The 16,326-nt window shown below is 41.5% G+C and overlaps 1 long non-coding RNA gene and 1 other non-coding gene across 4 annotated transcripts in view; one reads left to right on the top strand and one right to left on the bottom strand.

Annotated features, from left to right (window-relative positions):
- The window catches only part of LOC144312416 (uncharacterized), a 68,657-nt gene that overhangs the window by 16,706 nt on the left and 35,625 nt on the right, over positions 1–16,326 (top strand). The gene's annotated exons all lie outside the window — the stretch shown is intronic.
- On the bottom strand, positions 7,132–7,238 carry LOC144313140 (U6 spliceosomal RNA). Its single transcript, XR_013378865.1, has one exon. It is a non-coding gene; the product is annotated as a U6 spliceosomal RNA (small nuclear RNA).

Below are 16,326 nucleotides of genomic sequence, written 5' to 3'. Positions count from 1 at the left end.
AAATCCCGCAACCCCAAAACATATATACTCATATATCCCTCAGGGAGGGATACCCTTAGACCCTGCACTTGACCCTTGGTTCATAGTTAACTTTCTCCCCTTCCAGTATAGACTTATTTGGCAGAATGAAGTGAAAAGCAACTTTATTTGTTGTTTTAACTCTTAAGACATTGCATTTTTCTGGGTCGTTCATTAAGGAACCCAAAAACCTACTCTTTCAAGTCAATACTTTGATTAATGACTCAAGAATAACACCACTATCAGGGGCTCTACTTCTACTACTGATTGTTATTTATCATTTATGTAGTTCTGTAAAAACAATCCCACTGTGTTAAAATGCTTTTATTCAGACCCATTTAATGGTTAAGACCGAGGGCTGCCGACATTCCCATATACATCCTCGTTTTATCATAACCACAAATCATTCTTTCGCAAATCTATTTTCCTGATTAATAACTTCAAATTTTGCATTCATTAGTAGCCATTTAACATATAATCCCTGACAAGAGTATTGATGTATTAACATTATACTTTTATTGTATGCTTATGTTCCCAAATTGTCCTGATTCCCTTGAAGGTGGCTATTTTGCTCGTCTTAATAAAGGACAACAAAAGATTGGAAACAAGTCAAATATCTGTAAAAAGGAAACTACTTAAATATATCATGTCACGTCCCTCTGTGGGATGCTACTCGGTTGTAAGAGAAAATGAGGTGGCGCTTCGTGTCCTGTCATGCAATGATCTTCGAGACATATTGTTAAGACAGCCAAATGCAGAACAGGATGTAGAGAATGCTCCCGTTTTTGGTTTTTGGTATAAGGGAGCTGTTAAAATGTGTTGGCTTGCAAAAGTGTGAAATACTCTGAACAGATATATCCAGAAATGAGATAACATTTGGAAGAGAAAATCATGTGGCTGAGAGGCTGAGTTAGGGGGGAAATACTTCAATGTATATGTTTTATTTTTTCACTCTCAGATACTTCAGTGTGTATTTCCTAAGTGTGAGGATATTCTCTTACAGAACCTCCGTGCAATGATCGCAATCTGGCAATTTAACGTGAATACACTATCATGTAACGCACAATCCACATTGTAATTTCTCAATAGTGACTCATAGCCATTCCCCACCTCACTCCCACTCAGGATCACATGTCACACTAATTGTCTTGTATTTTAGTCTCCTTTACCTTGCAATGGCTCCTACACCTTTCTTTGTCTTTCTTTTTGTCAACAGCAGCAACGATTAAGCCTCTTTTTTTTTTTATTTAAAGATTTTATTTATTTATTCATGAGAGACCCAGAGAGAGAGGCAGAGACACAGGCAGAGGGAGAAGCAGAGATGTGGGACTCCATCTGGGATCCTGGGATCACACCCTGAGTGGAAGGCAGACGCTCAACCGCTGAGCCACCCAGGCGTCACAATGATTAAGCCTCTTTAAGTGGCTTCTCAGGTGGCAGATGTAGACAGGTGGGAGCTAGACTAGGAGAGCCAGAGGATGGAGGCCCTAGGGATGGCTATCAGCTTCAGCCTTGTTTGTGGCTCAATATATGGAACCTTTTGAGGACTTGGTGAAATAATGGCATTCTTCTAGAATGTGCTCCTAGGTTGTGGGGATGGGTGGGTGGGGCTTACAGTCAATGTAAGTTGGGCCTAAAGAGAAATTTGAGCCTATTTTAAAGGCTGGTATGGCCAGGTGACATTTAGATTACATTCTTGGGTGCATTTACACGGGCCAGCTGTCAGTAGCTTTCATTAGAATTTTTTTTTAGGCTTTTTATTATGCAAAGTTTTAAATACAAAAGCGGAGAGTGTTCAATGAACCCCCATGTACTCTTCACAGTGGTTTGGCTGGCTGGTCAGGGACTTGGAAAGGGCACAATTAAAAATTGATCACAGGGCATTCTGAGGAAAAGATGTGTGGCTAGACCTCTCTAAATGGCCTCAGAATGGGAAGATCTGCATCCCAATGGTCGCTTAAGAGTTGCTACAGCAGAGAAGGATTTTTATAATCAGGTAGATAAAATGGTCTGTTCTCTGGACTTCCTTTAGCTTCTTTCCCCAGCATCTCCATCCTTGCCCAAAGGCCTCAGAGACCAAAGTGGCCAAGGCACCAAAGTGGCTCAAGGCCAAGGCATTGAGCCTCTGCACAATCTCTGTCAACTGCTGAGCCAGGGCAGTTGCCTGCAGCCCAGGGCGTGATCCTGGAGACTCAAGATCGAGTCCCATGTCTCCCTGCATGGAGCCTGCGTCTCCCTCTGCCTGTGTCTCTGCCTCTCTCTCTCTCTCTGTGTCTCTATGAATAAATACGTAAAGTCTTTAAAAGAAAAATTAAAAACAAAACAAAAACGCTGAGCCACCTGGCTGCCCCCTGCTGGGATTTGAATGGGATTGTGTTCAATCTAGAGATGAATTTCGACATAACTGACATCTTAACCACACTTAGTCTTTCAACCCATGAGTGTGGCATATTCCTCTATTAAGTCTTTTTTACTTTCTTTAACAATGTTTTTTTGTAACAAGTCTTGTGTACCTATTTTGTTAAATTCTTTCCTAATTATTATCTGGCCTGTGATGCTATTATATAAATAGCATGTTTTAAAATTTAATTTTCTAAAAAAAATAAAAATAAAAATAAAATAAAATTTAATTTTCTGACAGGTGATTGTCAATATTTAGGAATACAATTGATTTATTGACTTTATAATTTTTGCAAATTTTCTTATTTTAGTGATTTCATTGTATATTTTCTAGGATTTTCTACATACATAATTATATACCTGGAAAGAGTTTTACTTCTTCTAATCTATACCTTTCTTTTCTTTTTGTTTTGTCATATGGCACTCCAGTACAACATTGAATAGGATGGTGAAATAAGACCATTTTACCTTTTTCTCGATGCTAGGTTAAAAAGGGTTTTTTAGCCTTTTATCATTAAGTGTAATGATAGCTTTGTGTTTTGTATGTGTGTGTTTTTATTTTTTAAAGATTTTATTTATTTCTTCATGAGAGACACAAGAAGTGAGAGAGGCAGAGACACAGGCAGAGGGAGAAGCAGGCTTCACGCAGGGAGCCCGACGTGGGACTCCATCCCAGGTCTCCAGGATCACGCCCTGGGCTGAAGGCCGCGCTATACCGCTGAGCCACCCGTGCTGCCCTATGTGTGTGTTTTTAAAGTTCACTGAAAACTTGTAATTTTAAAAATGACCCATGGGGTTTGTAACGAATTCAGCAAATCATTCTAATATTTTAGAACTGGTATCAGCTTTTGCCAGGCAATTTGAAAGATTCAGATGTGAAAATTTCACAGTCAACTCCACCCCTAGCAAAACCCCTCATGTTACATGGTTATAACTCTCAATTCTTTTTTTTTTTTTTTTTATGATAGGCACGCAGTGAGAGAGAGAGAGAGAGAGAGAGAGAGGCAGAGACACAGGCAGAGGGAGAAGCAGGCTCCATGCACCGGGAGCCCGACGTGGGATTCGATCCCGGGTCTCCAGGATCGTGCCCTGGGCCAAAGGCAGGCGCCAAACTGCTGCGCCACCCAGGGATCCCATAACTCTCAATTCTATACTAAAGTCTGCATTATAAAGTTCTGAGGCAAGCATCAAATAATTAAGTAGTAATATTTTAAGTGCAGACAGGTTTTCCATTATTTCCAAGGCTTGAATCTCCTTACGTTGTAACATTAAATTCAATATGATTGATGAAGTTTTGGAATATAGGTGAGGTCCGAAGCCGACGACCCAGAAAGAATTCTTGAGAGGTTTTTGGTGCAAAATGCTGGTTTTATTAAAGCACAGGGACAGGACCCACGAGCCAGAAGCGCTGCTGCCCCAGGGTTGTGAAGGGTGGAGTTGGAGGAGTCGAGCAAAAGGGAGATTTCAAAAGGGTTTTCATATGCTAAGGAGGACCTACAGATCCTGGAGACCTTGCCTTCTTCATGGTAAAGATAGTTTTTCCCTCTAGCAAGGTATTAACATTAAGACAACTGGAAGCTTCCTGAGGAATGTCACACGTTTCCCACCCTGGGTGGGGGTCGTTTGTGGATATCAGCCGTGCTTTGTCCTCAGCTAGCCCTGTTCCCCCATCTTGATGACAAGTCAATTTAAAGAATCCCTCTTTTTATACAAAGTTCTACAAATTTCTTTTTTTGGTCATCTTTCTTCTTCCTTGTCTTTGCTCTTTGGCCTCTTTTTCTTGTTTTTGTGTTTCTGGCTTCCCCCGCCCCCAATTCTGTGCCAATGCCTGTATGCTTCCTATGTATTTATTTTTAAAAAACATTTCTTGTATTTCTTCTTGCTGTCCTGACTTCCTGCTGAGCTGGCACTGCCATTGTGGCTTTGGGCTTGGCTTCTAGAAAGACCGTCATATTGACCTGGACGGCAACTAGGACCACTTTGCTTGACTGCTGTTGTGTCCAGGCTCTTCTGCATCCTTCATTGTTTAGGTCCTTAGACATTTTGCTGAATTTTTCTCTTTTTTTACAGATAATGTGACTTTCACTGTCACCGTCATTATAGTCTGGCTGAAAAGCTCTTCGTCGTTTTCTCTAAGTCAGAGGAAGGTCGAGAGGAGTAGATAGCGAGGCTTTAGGTTGGATAGATTCTAGTCATTTCACCTGCTCCTTGCTCTTTTTTCAATATCTGTGTGTCTGATAGGTTAAGAATAGAAATTAATTTATTGCCACTTGCTTCTTTTTTGCTCCTTCTATTATGATCCTTCCAAGTACTTTTGTCTGCAGACTCTGTCTCTTCACTGGAGCATTTAGCATCATAAGTGGCTCTCTGCTCCTGAGATTTTTTTACTTCTTCTGGTACATGAACTACCTTTTTGGGAAATGTCCTATTCCTTTTTTAGGCAACTCTCTCCTCTTTCAGCTTATTTTTCTGTTCAGATGCAGAAGCTCTAGGGTTGTTTTTTTTTTTTTTTTTTTTTTTATAGATACTTTTTATTAGGTTGAGAAAGTCCTCTTCTATTTCAGTGTTTTTGCTGAGAGGTTTTTTTTTTTTTAAATCATAAACAGTTGTTTAATTTTGTTGTTGTTTTCTATGTCTTTTGTGATGCTTATAACTTGTCTCTTTTAATTGTGCTATTAATTGTTGTGGATTACATTGAGCTTTCTTTCTTTCTTTCTTTCTTTCTTTCTTTCTTTCTTTCTTTCTTTCTTCTTTCTTTTTTTAAGATTTTATTTATTTATTCATGAGAGACACAGGGAGAGAGAGAAGCAGAGGGAGAAGCAGGCTCCATGCAAGGAGCCCGGATCCCCGGACTCCAGGATCAGGCCCTGGGCTGAAGGCAGGCACTAACCCATTGAGCCACCCAGAGATCCCCAACATTGAGTTTTCAAATGCTAAGGCAACCATGCATTCCTGGGATAAATCCCACCATGTCGCATGTATCACCCTTTTTAATATTGCTGGGTTCAATTTACTGATTTTTTGTTGTTAAGGATTTGTGGTCATGAGAGATCTTCATCTGTAATTGCATTATAATGACTTTTTCTCATCAGGATAATGTTGACATTATACAATGATATTCTCTCACCTCTTTTTTGAAAGTTTTTGTGTAAGACTGGTGCTATTTTCTCCTTAAATGTCTGATGGACTTCACCAGTGAAGCCATCTGGTCTGGCATTTTGTGAAAAGAGTTTCTTAAAAAAATTATTATGAATTCAATTTCTTTCATAGACATAGGATCATTTAAATGATTTCTCTTTTTATGCCAGTTTTTGTAATTTGACTCTTTTAAGGAATAGGTAATTTCACTATGTTGATGACTATATTGGCATACCTTTGCATATATTATTACTTAATCATTTTAGTGTTTGTAGGACCTGTAATTGTGTCTCCTCTTTAATTCCTGATATTACTAATTTGTGGTTTTCCTTGATAACTCTAGAAGTTTATCAAATCTATTACATTAAAAAAAAATACACCCTTTAGCTTAATTGATCTCTCTCCACTGTTTGTCTATTTTCTATTTCATTTTTCCTATTCTTGCCTTCACGTTTCTCTTCCATGTATTTTGGGTTTAAGCTGCTCTTTTTTTCTTTTGGGAGATTTTATTTATTCATGAGAGACAGGCAGAAACACAGGCAGAGGGAGAAATGGCTCCATGCTGGGAACCTGACATGGGACCCGATCCCAGGACTCTGGGATCATGCCCTGAGCCAAAGGCAGACGCCCAAACGCTGAGCCACCCAGGCATCCCTAAGCTGCTCTTTTCTTTCTACTTTCTTAATACAGAAGTTTATTTATTTTTTATTTATTTTTTAAAATATTTTATTTATTTATTCATGAGAAACACACAGATAGAGAGGCAAAGACACAGGCAGAGGGAGAAGCAGGCTCCATGCAGGGAGCCCGACATGGGACTCGATCCCGGGTCTCCAGGATCAGGCCCTGGGCTGAAGGCAGTCCTAAACTGCTGAGCCACCTGGGCTGCCCAAGATTTCATTTTTTTTGATGGCTGAGTAGTATTCCATTGTGTGTGTGTGTGTGTGTGTGTGTGTGTGTGTGTGTGTATCTCACATCTTTATCCATTTATCTGTTGATGGACATCTGGGCTCTTTCCATAGTTTGGCTATTGTGGACATTGTTGCTATAACTCTGGGGTGCTGCATTTTTATATTTGGAGTAAATATACAAATATTTGGATTTGGATGATGATATTTGGAGTAAATACCCAGTAGTGCAATTCCTGGGTCATAGGGTAGCTCTTATTTTTAACTTTTTGAGGACCCTCCATTCTGTTTTCCAGAGTGGTTGCACCAGCTTGCATTCCCACCAACATTATACAAGGATTCCTTTTTCTCCACATCCTTGCCAACATCTGTCATTTCCTTACTATTTTTTTAAAAGATTTTATTTATTCATGAAAGACCCACACACAGAGAGGCAGAGACATAGGCAGAGGGAGAAGCAGGCTCCCTGCAAGAAGCCTGATGTGGGACTTGGTCCAACTATTTTGGGATCACACCCTGAAATGAAGGCAGATGCTCAATGGCTGAGCTCCCAGGCATCCCTCCTGACTTGTTAATTTTAGCCATTCTGACTGGTGTGAGGTGGTATCTCATTGTGGTTTTGAATTGTATTTCTCTGATGCCAGGTAGTGTTAAGCAATTTTCATGTGTCTGTTGGCCATTTGTATGTCTTTTGCATGTCATCCTTGCGCAGGGGCCATGCTAATCTTCTCTGTATCGTTCCAATTTTAGTATATGTGCTGCCGAAGTGAGCACCATTTGTATGTCTTTTTTGGAGAAATGTCTGTTCATGTCTTCTGTCCATTTCTTGATTGGATTATTTGTTTTTTGGGTGTTGAGTTTGAGAAGTTCTTTATAGATTTTGGATACTAGCCCTTTATCTGATATGTCATTTGCAAATATCTTCTCCCATTCGGTTGTCTTTTGGTTTTGCTTTGCTGTGCAAAAGCGTTTATATCCTGATGAAGTCCCAATAGTTCATTTTTGCCTTTGTTTGCCTTATATCCTCTCTCCTGCTTCAGAGGAATTGTTGCTGCAAAGGGCCTCTTGTGTTAGCCCCCTTCTCTATTTTTCCTCATGTGAAATTGCATAAACTCTTTGCCAAGCATAAAGGATCTCTTCAGACTCAGCAGGTATGTTAGAGAAACTGGCTTTGAATTTGGTGCTAGACCAGATGGATTAAGAAGTGGAAATAAATTGAAATGAGGATAAAGGGCATTTTAAATGATATCAGGAATCCCATTTGGTAAAATCAGAGTAAATTCTTCTTTTACTTCATTTTCTCCAAATCCCATTTTAAAGCAGGTGACCTTTTAAAGGCAGATGCTTCTGTTGTAGTAGGCATTGGATACATTACTAGCCTTCCTGGGCTTCCTCAGCAGGGATACAGACCAAGTGTTTTCCTTGAGTCCAGTTAGTGTTATTTGGTTCCAGATATGGAGAGGAGATGGATAATCTCCTAGCTAAGATGTAAGAGGCTTCTTCTCACCTTTTCTATATTTTCAATTAATAAGCTTTTTGAAAAACATTTGGACTTCCACTTCCAGATGGACTATAGAAATTTGCAAGAGACCACTACTCTCACTGTAACAAGGTAGGCTCAATAAGCTACAAAATCATAGTTGTTAAAAACTAGTGAGAGAGCTGAGGATGCAAAGAATTTAAAATGACCTAATTCCAGAGTGTAAAGAGCCCTTTTTAGGAGAGCGAGTCTGCTTCCATATAAGGGTATTGGAATAGCAAACCTATTATAGATACAGGATTTTTGGAGTCGCATGAGACACTAGTTGAACTAGTTGAAATTGGCATGAGCTGTCATGATGTATTAAAATTCCGAAAGACCTAACTGCAAAGTGGCACCCACCTGCAAATCCTCATTTATAAGACCTCACCAAAAGTATGGCTCTGGCCTGGTGAAGGTAAAGGGTGAAGAGAGATTTCCTAGCTGCACTCATTTGTTACTTTTTTCTACCTGAGTCTTCACTGAGTACATAGCAGCAACAGGGACATGGAAGAAGGACAGAGATCCCTTAAGGTACACCTGCCCATCAGTCCTTTCCAAAGGAACCCCACATAATTAAAGGTAGAAGACATGTAAAAGAGCAGGAAAATGTGACCCATAATCAAGAGGAAAAAATGGCCAGTAGAAACAGAACCAGAAATGACCCAGATGTCAGAACTAGCAGACAAAAATTTTAAGATAAGTATACCTCTGTTAAAGTGTCTAGTGGAAAATATGAGCAAAATAAGTAAAAATGTGCAAAATTGCAACAGAGAATCTGAAATTTCAAAAAAGAATAAAATGAAAATTCTAGAACTGATATGAAAATTCCATTTGAAGGATTTAACAACAGAACTTAAAGATAGGTTAATAGAATTTATCCAGGGGACGCCTGGGTGGCTTAGCAGTTGAGCATCTGCCTTCGGCTTGGGGTGTGATCCTACAGTCCCAGGATCGAGTCCCATATCAGGCTCCCTGCCTGGAGCCTGCTTCTCCCTCTGCCTCTCTGTGTGTCTCTCATAAATAAATAAATAAATAAAATCTTTAAAAAAATGATCTAAACTTATGCATAGGAAAGAAAAAATAAAATTTAAGATTCATTTACTGATTTATTCATGAGAGACACAGAGAGAGGCAGAGACACAGGCAGAGGGAAAAGCAGGCTCCATGCAGGGAGCCTGATGCGGGACTTGATCCCATGACCCTGGGATTATGACCTGAGCCCAAGGCAGATGCTCAACCATTGAGCCACCCAGGTGTCTTGTGAAAAATTAAAAAAAATTTTTTTTGGAAAAATTAAAATTTAAATAAAATTACAACAGACTTTCAGAGAACTGTAGCACAATATCAAACACCATAACACATGTATACTGGAGTCCCTACAAAAGAGAAGAGAGAAAATGGGGCACAGGGAATATCTGAAGGGATTATGCTTGGAGATTTTCAAGAAATAACAAAAAGTATCAATTCACAGATCTTAGAAACTCAGGAAAACCCAAGCAGAATAAATACAAAGAAAACCATACCAAGGCGTACCTTTGACAAGGTAGTCAAAATACCAAAAATCAAAATTCTCTTTAATGTCTTAAGCAGAGCCAGAGAAAAAAGGCACATAAGTTAAACAATACAAAAAATGAGGGCTAACTTCTCATCAAAAACAGTAGAAAGTAGAACACAGTGGCATGGCTTCTTCAAAATGCTGAAATATGGGGGGTGGGAGTGACTGGGTGGCGGGCACTGGGTGGCGGGCACTTGATGGGATGAGCACTGGGTGTTATTCTGTATGTTGGCAAATTGAACACCAATAAAAAATAAATTTATTATTAAAAATGCTGAAATAAAAAAAAGTCATTCAAAATACCTACTTCAAGAATGAAAGATAAATTACATTTGCCCACAGAAAAAGGCTGAAAGAACTTGACTCTAGTAGACTTTCATGACAAGAAATCCTAAGTTCTTCAGGCTAAAGGGAAAGATACCAGATGTAGCCTGCATCTAGTAGGAAAGAACACTAGAAAGGGAAAATAAATGGGAAGGTGTGTGTGTGTGTGTGTGTGTGTGTGTGTAGCTGTAATCATTGTTTTAATTTACCCACCAGGTATTTAGACTTACCCATGTTGGGGTGAGCTCTGCTCCGTACTAAGGACCGATACTGGTATATGGTGGTGATGCTCTCAGGTTTTGTTCGTTGACTACAGTTTCAGTTCATGCTGATGGTCACTTTTTTTTTCCTGGGTAAGGAGTTTTATGTTGGGAGTTCTCTTCTTTCAGCACATGGAGATGGTCATTCTGCTGTCTCCCAGGTTCCATTGTGTTTGTTGGTTTGTTTTTGTTTTTGTTTTTTGTTTTTTGTTTTTTGTTTTTGTTTTTGTTTTTGTTTTTGAGAATTCAGCTGTCAGCCTAACTGGTACACTCTAAACATTTCTCTTAGGTTTTTTCCTTGTCCTTGGTTTCCTGCAGTTTCACCATAAAATGTATAAACATGGATTTCTTTTTTTTTTTAAAGATTTTATTTATTTATGAGAGAGTCAGAGACACAGGCAGAGGGAGAAGCAGACTCCATGCAGGGAGCCTGACGTGGGACTCGATCCTGGGTCTCCAGGATCACCCCCCTACCCCCCTCACCCCCCCCACCCCAGGCCGAAGGCAGGTGCTAAACTGCTGAGCCCCCGGGCTGCCCTGGATTTCTTTTTAAAACTTTCTCCCTGGGATCTCTTTGGCTTCTCAACCATGCATTCTGGTATCTTAGTCTTAGTCTACGTAGGCTGCTATAACTAAATACCACCTACTGAGTAGATTTCTAGTCCTAGAGGCTGGAAGTCCAAGGATCATGGCCCAACATGATGGGGTCAGGGCCCTCTCCCTGGTTGACAGCTGGTGCCTTCTGGCTGAGTCATTACACAGTGGGTGGGGCTGGGGGGGTCCCTCTGCCTCTTTAAAAGGCATGACTCCCATTCAGGAAGGTTCTATCTTCCTGGATCAGGCACCTCCCAAAGGCCTCACATCCTGATATCACAATTTTTGAGGGTTAGGATTACAACATATGAATTTGTTGGGGGCGGGGCACATCCAGACCCTCGCAGCATCTTGCATTCTGGACACTTCTCAGTGACCATTTCTTCACACATTCCTCTGTCCCTCCTTCTCTTTCTGCTTTTGGGATACCCCCCAAAAAACATATGGGTCAGACCTTCTCATGGTATCCTCTATGTCTATTTCTTTCTCTTTTTTTTTTTTTTAAGACTTTATTTATTTATTCATGAGAGAAACAGAGAGAGAGGCAGAGACACAGGCAGAGGGAGAAGCAGGCTCCAAGCAGGAGCCTGACGTGGGTCTCAATCCCACGTCTCCAGGATCATGCCCTGGGTGGAAGGCAGGCATTAAACCACTGAGCCATCCAGGGATCCAGTGAATGTCTCCATGTCTCTGCACACCTGGGACTCTCTGAGCAAAGGTTGATACCTGAGGTGAAGAGTGTTAGAACGGAGGCCATCTGCTCCCATTCAAAGGCTAACAAAACGTAGCTTCTCTGAGCTCCCCGCCTCTCAGAGCCAGACTCTTGCATTCTTCCCTGTTATACTTCTTAGATAATCCTTTACATTTCAGAGGGGGATAAAATTTGGAATCCTGGAACCATTTGTTTACATTCCAAAGGACAGTAAATGACTCCAGTGAATGTTCCCCCCCACCTAACATCCTCTTAGGAAGAGAGGGTGCTAGCTGGGCATTGTGTAACCTATGTACACTGCCAGGTTTCTAACTTCCGGGTGTCTCTCCTGCAGTGCAAAAAACGCTTTGCTCATGCGGCTCTAACCCATAGCTCTCACTGCGTGACTCTGAAGGCAGAAGAAGTCAGGAATAGGGAACCGATATAGTTACTTGTGTAAGTTATAATCGGCCTCATCCCAGAAATTTATGATTTTAGTCAGGATAATAGACGTAACTAGAGGTATTTAAAACTTACCACTTAGATTTCCTGCTTTATTTTTCATCCCCTTGTCTTGACTATTCTCTGCGTGGTTTCCTCTGACCTACATTTTTGTTCATGAATTCTCTCTTCAGCCCTTGTAATCTACCATTGAGCCATTCATTTAATTGTTTTTTGTTGCTGTTAATTTTTTTTTTTCTGTTGCAGTGGTGGTTGCACAAGTATAGGTCACCAGAGTGTATACAGTGAATGAATGGATTTTATTGTATATAAATTATACTTCAGTAAAACTGGTAAAAAGATAAAAAGGAAAGTGCACCTGGGTGGCTCAGTTGCTTGAGCATCTGACCCCTGATTTTGGCTCAGGTCATGATCTCTGGGTTGTGGGATGGAACCCTGCATAAGGCTCCATGCTCAACGTGGAGTCCACTTGTCCCCTGCCCTCTACTCCTTTACCCACTCATGCTCTATCTCTCTCTTAAATAAATAAATACATACATACATAAATTTTAGAAATCTTTTTTTTAAACATTCATTTTTAAAATTTTTTTAAAAAGATTTTTAAATTTATTTATTCATAGAGACAGAGAGAGAGAGAGAGAGAGAGAGAGAGGCAGAGGGAGAAGCACGCCCTAGGCTGCAGGCGGCGCTAAACCTCTGCACCACCGGGGCTGCTCAAAAATCTTTTTTAAAAAGATAGAAAGGGCAGGAAAAATCTTACTCTTAATTTTCATATTATTCTAATTTGCCCTTTTAAAAATGACTCTGTTCCTTTACATATTCGTCACTTTTTTTCATATTCGTCACTTTTTATAGTTTCTAGTTTTCTACCCAAATAGTTTATCTCCTTGAGATAAAATAACTAGTAAAACTTCATTTATTGACTTATTTTAAATAGTAAACATATACATTTTATAGTCTCTGCTGACAGTTCCATTATTTTAAATCCCTACAGGCCTCATAGTATTATCGTCACATATGCCTGATTATCTCTGACTGTATGTTAGGCATTGTGGTGGGAAAACTATTGCCTAGGACGTATTCTCATCTTCTTCTGAGAGTGGGTTTTCTATTGCTTTAGCCAGGGGTCTAAGAGCATGACCAATCCAGGGTCTCTTCATCCCAAGTTCAGGCTTTGTTACTTTCTCAGAAACCCAAATAATCTGAAGATAGATTTTCATCTGTGTGAGGGCTAGTTTATTTTTGCTGACTCTTACCTATGGTGTATGGCTTTGGGAGGCCACAGCCCAAAGCCAGAAGTTTTTTTTTATTTGGCCCTGTACTTTGAGAACTCTGGACTCTGACATTTCCTCCCATGGCCCCTCAAGGCCACCAAAAGTCCCAAATTGCAGCTTTGCTTCAGGTGGTAGAGTCCAAAGTATCTCATTAGCCTCTCCAGTTTCCAGGCCTTTCTGGGATTTTAGCCAGGTCATTTTTTTTTTTTTTTCAATTATCTTTTGAGCTCTGTAATGCTTTTAAAAAGATTTTAAAAATATTTTGTTCACCTTTTTAGCTATATTGCTAAGAGTTTGGTCTGAATCACTTAGTCTGCTATTAGGAGGATTAAGTTTTAACACTTGACATTTAAAATAAATATTTTTATTTAATCAAAGAAACGCTGACTTCCCTAGTTTTTTGGGGTGTTTTTGCTTTTTTTCAGATTTATTTATTTATTCATGAGAGACACAGAGAGACAGGCAGAGACATAGGCAGAGAGACAAGCAGGCTCCATGCAGGGAGACCCATGTGGAATTCGATCCAGGACTCCAGGATCATGCCCTGGGGCAAAGGCAGACGTTCAACCGCTGGGCCCCCAGGTGTCCCTGACTTCCCTAGTTATAAACGTTAAACCTGCTCATTGCATTGAATTTTGAAAGCTCAAGCAGAAAAATAAAAATGAAGAAATATCTGCCCTTGGAGTACCACCAGATATAAATACCTTTTACTGTGAGGATGTGTTTCATTTCACTCTTCTTTTTCCCTTTTAAATAGAATTAGTATATGAATTCTAATGCATTTACATTTTAATATCCTGCTTCTGTTTCTTAAAATCATATTGCCAGTATTTTCACTAATAATATTCTGTGGGGAAAAATGGTTTTACTGGCTTTGTCATATCCTAACATGAGTATATCAAAATTAATTTAGCCATTTCCTACTTTTGGAGTTTTATAAAAATTATCATTATCCTCATTTTAATAGTATGATTAGCATCTCCTCATATAACTATTTTTCTTGACTTTTGAGTATTTCCCTTAGGTTTATTCTCTAGCATAGAATTACTTGGACAGGATGACTAGAAATGTTATTTTGATAGCAACAAGAATTACCCACAGCTAATCCATCTTTTGCCAGTTTCTCCTCAGCACACTGAGAGCTGTTGTCACTGTAAACTCACCGTGAGTTATGAGTAAGTGGTGCAGAGAAAGTGCATCACTCTTACCTCCTTGACCACTTGAGAAAAGTTTTCTGCTGAATAGGCAGGTACAGACAACTTTTTGCTCTCAGACAGTGGGTGGCTCAGTGGTTGAGCATCTGCCTTTGGCTCAGGGCATGATCCCCGAGTTCTAGGATCAAGTCTCGTATGGGGCTCCCTGGGAGGAGCCTGCTTCTCCGTCCGTCTGTGTCTCTGCCTCTCTCTCTGTCTCTCATAAATAAATAAATAAATTCTTTAAAAAATAATAAATAAATAAGACAGTGGTCCTTAACCCCTCTGTTACATATTAGAACGCCTTTGAAACAGTTTAATATGAATCCCCAGGAACACCAATGGGCATCTATAGATCTGTGTTTGTAATTCCTCAGCAAGTTCCAGTGCAAAGTCAGACTTACGGACCACTGCTTAAAAATAAAAGACCATCTAAGTCTGTGTTTAGTAAACAAGTGAATTTTAACTCTTGACCTCTTAAAATGCCTTTGATCTTTGCCTGCTTAGGAAAGGTGGGTTTGCTCCTGATCGTGGTTTTACTTCAGAACTAGGGTTGACGGATAAGCTACAGGATGCTTAGTTAAATTTGTATTTCAGATAAATAACCAGTAACTGTATGGTTATTGACTGTATGTCCCAGATATTGCAAGGGATATGCTTATTCTAAAAAAACTACCCCTGTTTTTACAGTCTGAAATCCAAATTTAATTTAGCTGAATATCTTGTCCATTTATTTGCTAAATCTGGGTGCACTAATCATGGTCCCACTTCCAGGTACATGTGATTTTCTGCAGCATTCTCCTCTTCTTGCTGCGGTTTGGTATGGGACCCTGTTTTATGAAGAGGTTTGTGTTTCTTTCTGATTCTCTCTGCCTGGGACAGAAAGCCGCCTTCGTCAACCTTCTGCAGTAAGTCCACAAAGACACTTTCATGACACTCTGTAAGGCTGGTGGCCCCTTGGCCGGCCCTAATGTCTGTTGCAGGAAGCTCTCACTTGGTATACAAGAGGGCTCCCAATGGCCATAAAGTAGGTAATAATAGCCTTGTCAGACATAGTTAGAGAAAGAAGCTTCTAGCATTTCTAGGTGTCAACAGAACTGTGTGTTCTGGAGTAGGCTTTTGCTCAGACAGCAGTCAGCGGGGGCCCTGCTAGCTATGCATCGGTAACAGACTTGGGGCGGGGTATGTAGAAAATGCTGCTGCTCTCATTTAGTGCTGGGTCTCGGAGGGGGTGAGCCAGTTTGCACAAGTTGCCCAAGGGGTCTGGTGTGTGTAAAGGCACTGGGACCACCAGTTCATTCCCTCCTGAATCAGCAGGTGAAGGGGACCTGGGGAGCTCAGCTGGCACGGCCCTGCCCATGGCACTCTGGTAGGAAAGCGTCACCGGAACGGAAAGGTGTGCGTGTAGGGGGTGCGCCTGGGTTGGTGGTGCTGCACCCCTAACGTTCCAGAAGCCCTGTTGGATTCAGAGTCCTCCGCACCCAGCGTGATTAGAGGAACAACAGGTCAGCACGAGGCGGGAACCACAGAAGAAGCCCAGCCTCGGGGCTGGAGCTCCAGGGTAGGACCCCCCCGCTCCCGCCCCGCCCGGGAAGGCACCCCCGCGCCCAGGCAACCGGCCAACCTGGCGGGATTGCCGCTCTGTAGCGACACCTTGTGGCGGCATCTTGTCATGGCAGCGGAGGCGGAGCCGGGGGAGGCGGGCCCGGGGCGGCGGGGACTGCGCAGGGCGACGCGGCAGCCGGGGAGCGCCCGGGAGGGGTGGCGCGGGCCGAGCGGCAGTGGCTGCGGTGAGGCACCTGCTTTCCCGGGACGCGGCCACGTGCCCCAGAGCCCGCTCTGACTCGCCTCTCCTGGACGCCGCGGGGGACCTGATCCGCACCCCCCGTCTGCGTGGCTGCTCGGGGAGGCGCAGGGCCACAGCCCGGGCTGTCTTCACGGCGCAGGAGCCTGCAGCCTACCCGAGCCCCGCAGGAGGTGCGCATCC

The sequence above is a fragment of the Canis aureus genome, chromosome 4, assembly GCF_053574225.1.
Source record: "Canis aureus isolate CA01 chromosome 4, VMU_Caureus_v.1.0, whole genome shotgun sequence".
NCBI classification, from domain to species: domain Eukaryota; kingdom Metazoa; phylum Chordata; class Mammalia; order Carnivora; family Canidae; genus Canis; species Canis aureus.
Note: the sequence above shows the minus strand (reverse complement) of the source record. Positions and strands in the feature narration are given on the sequence as shown.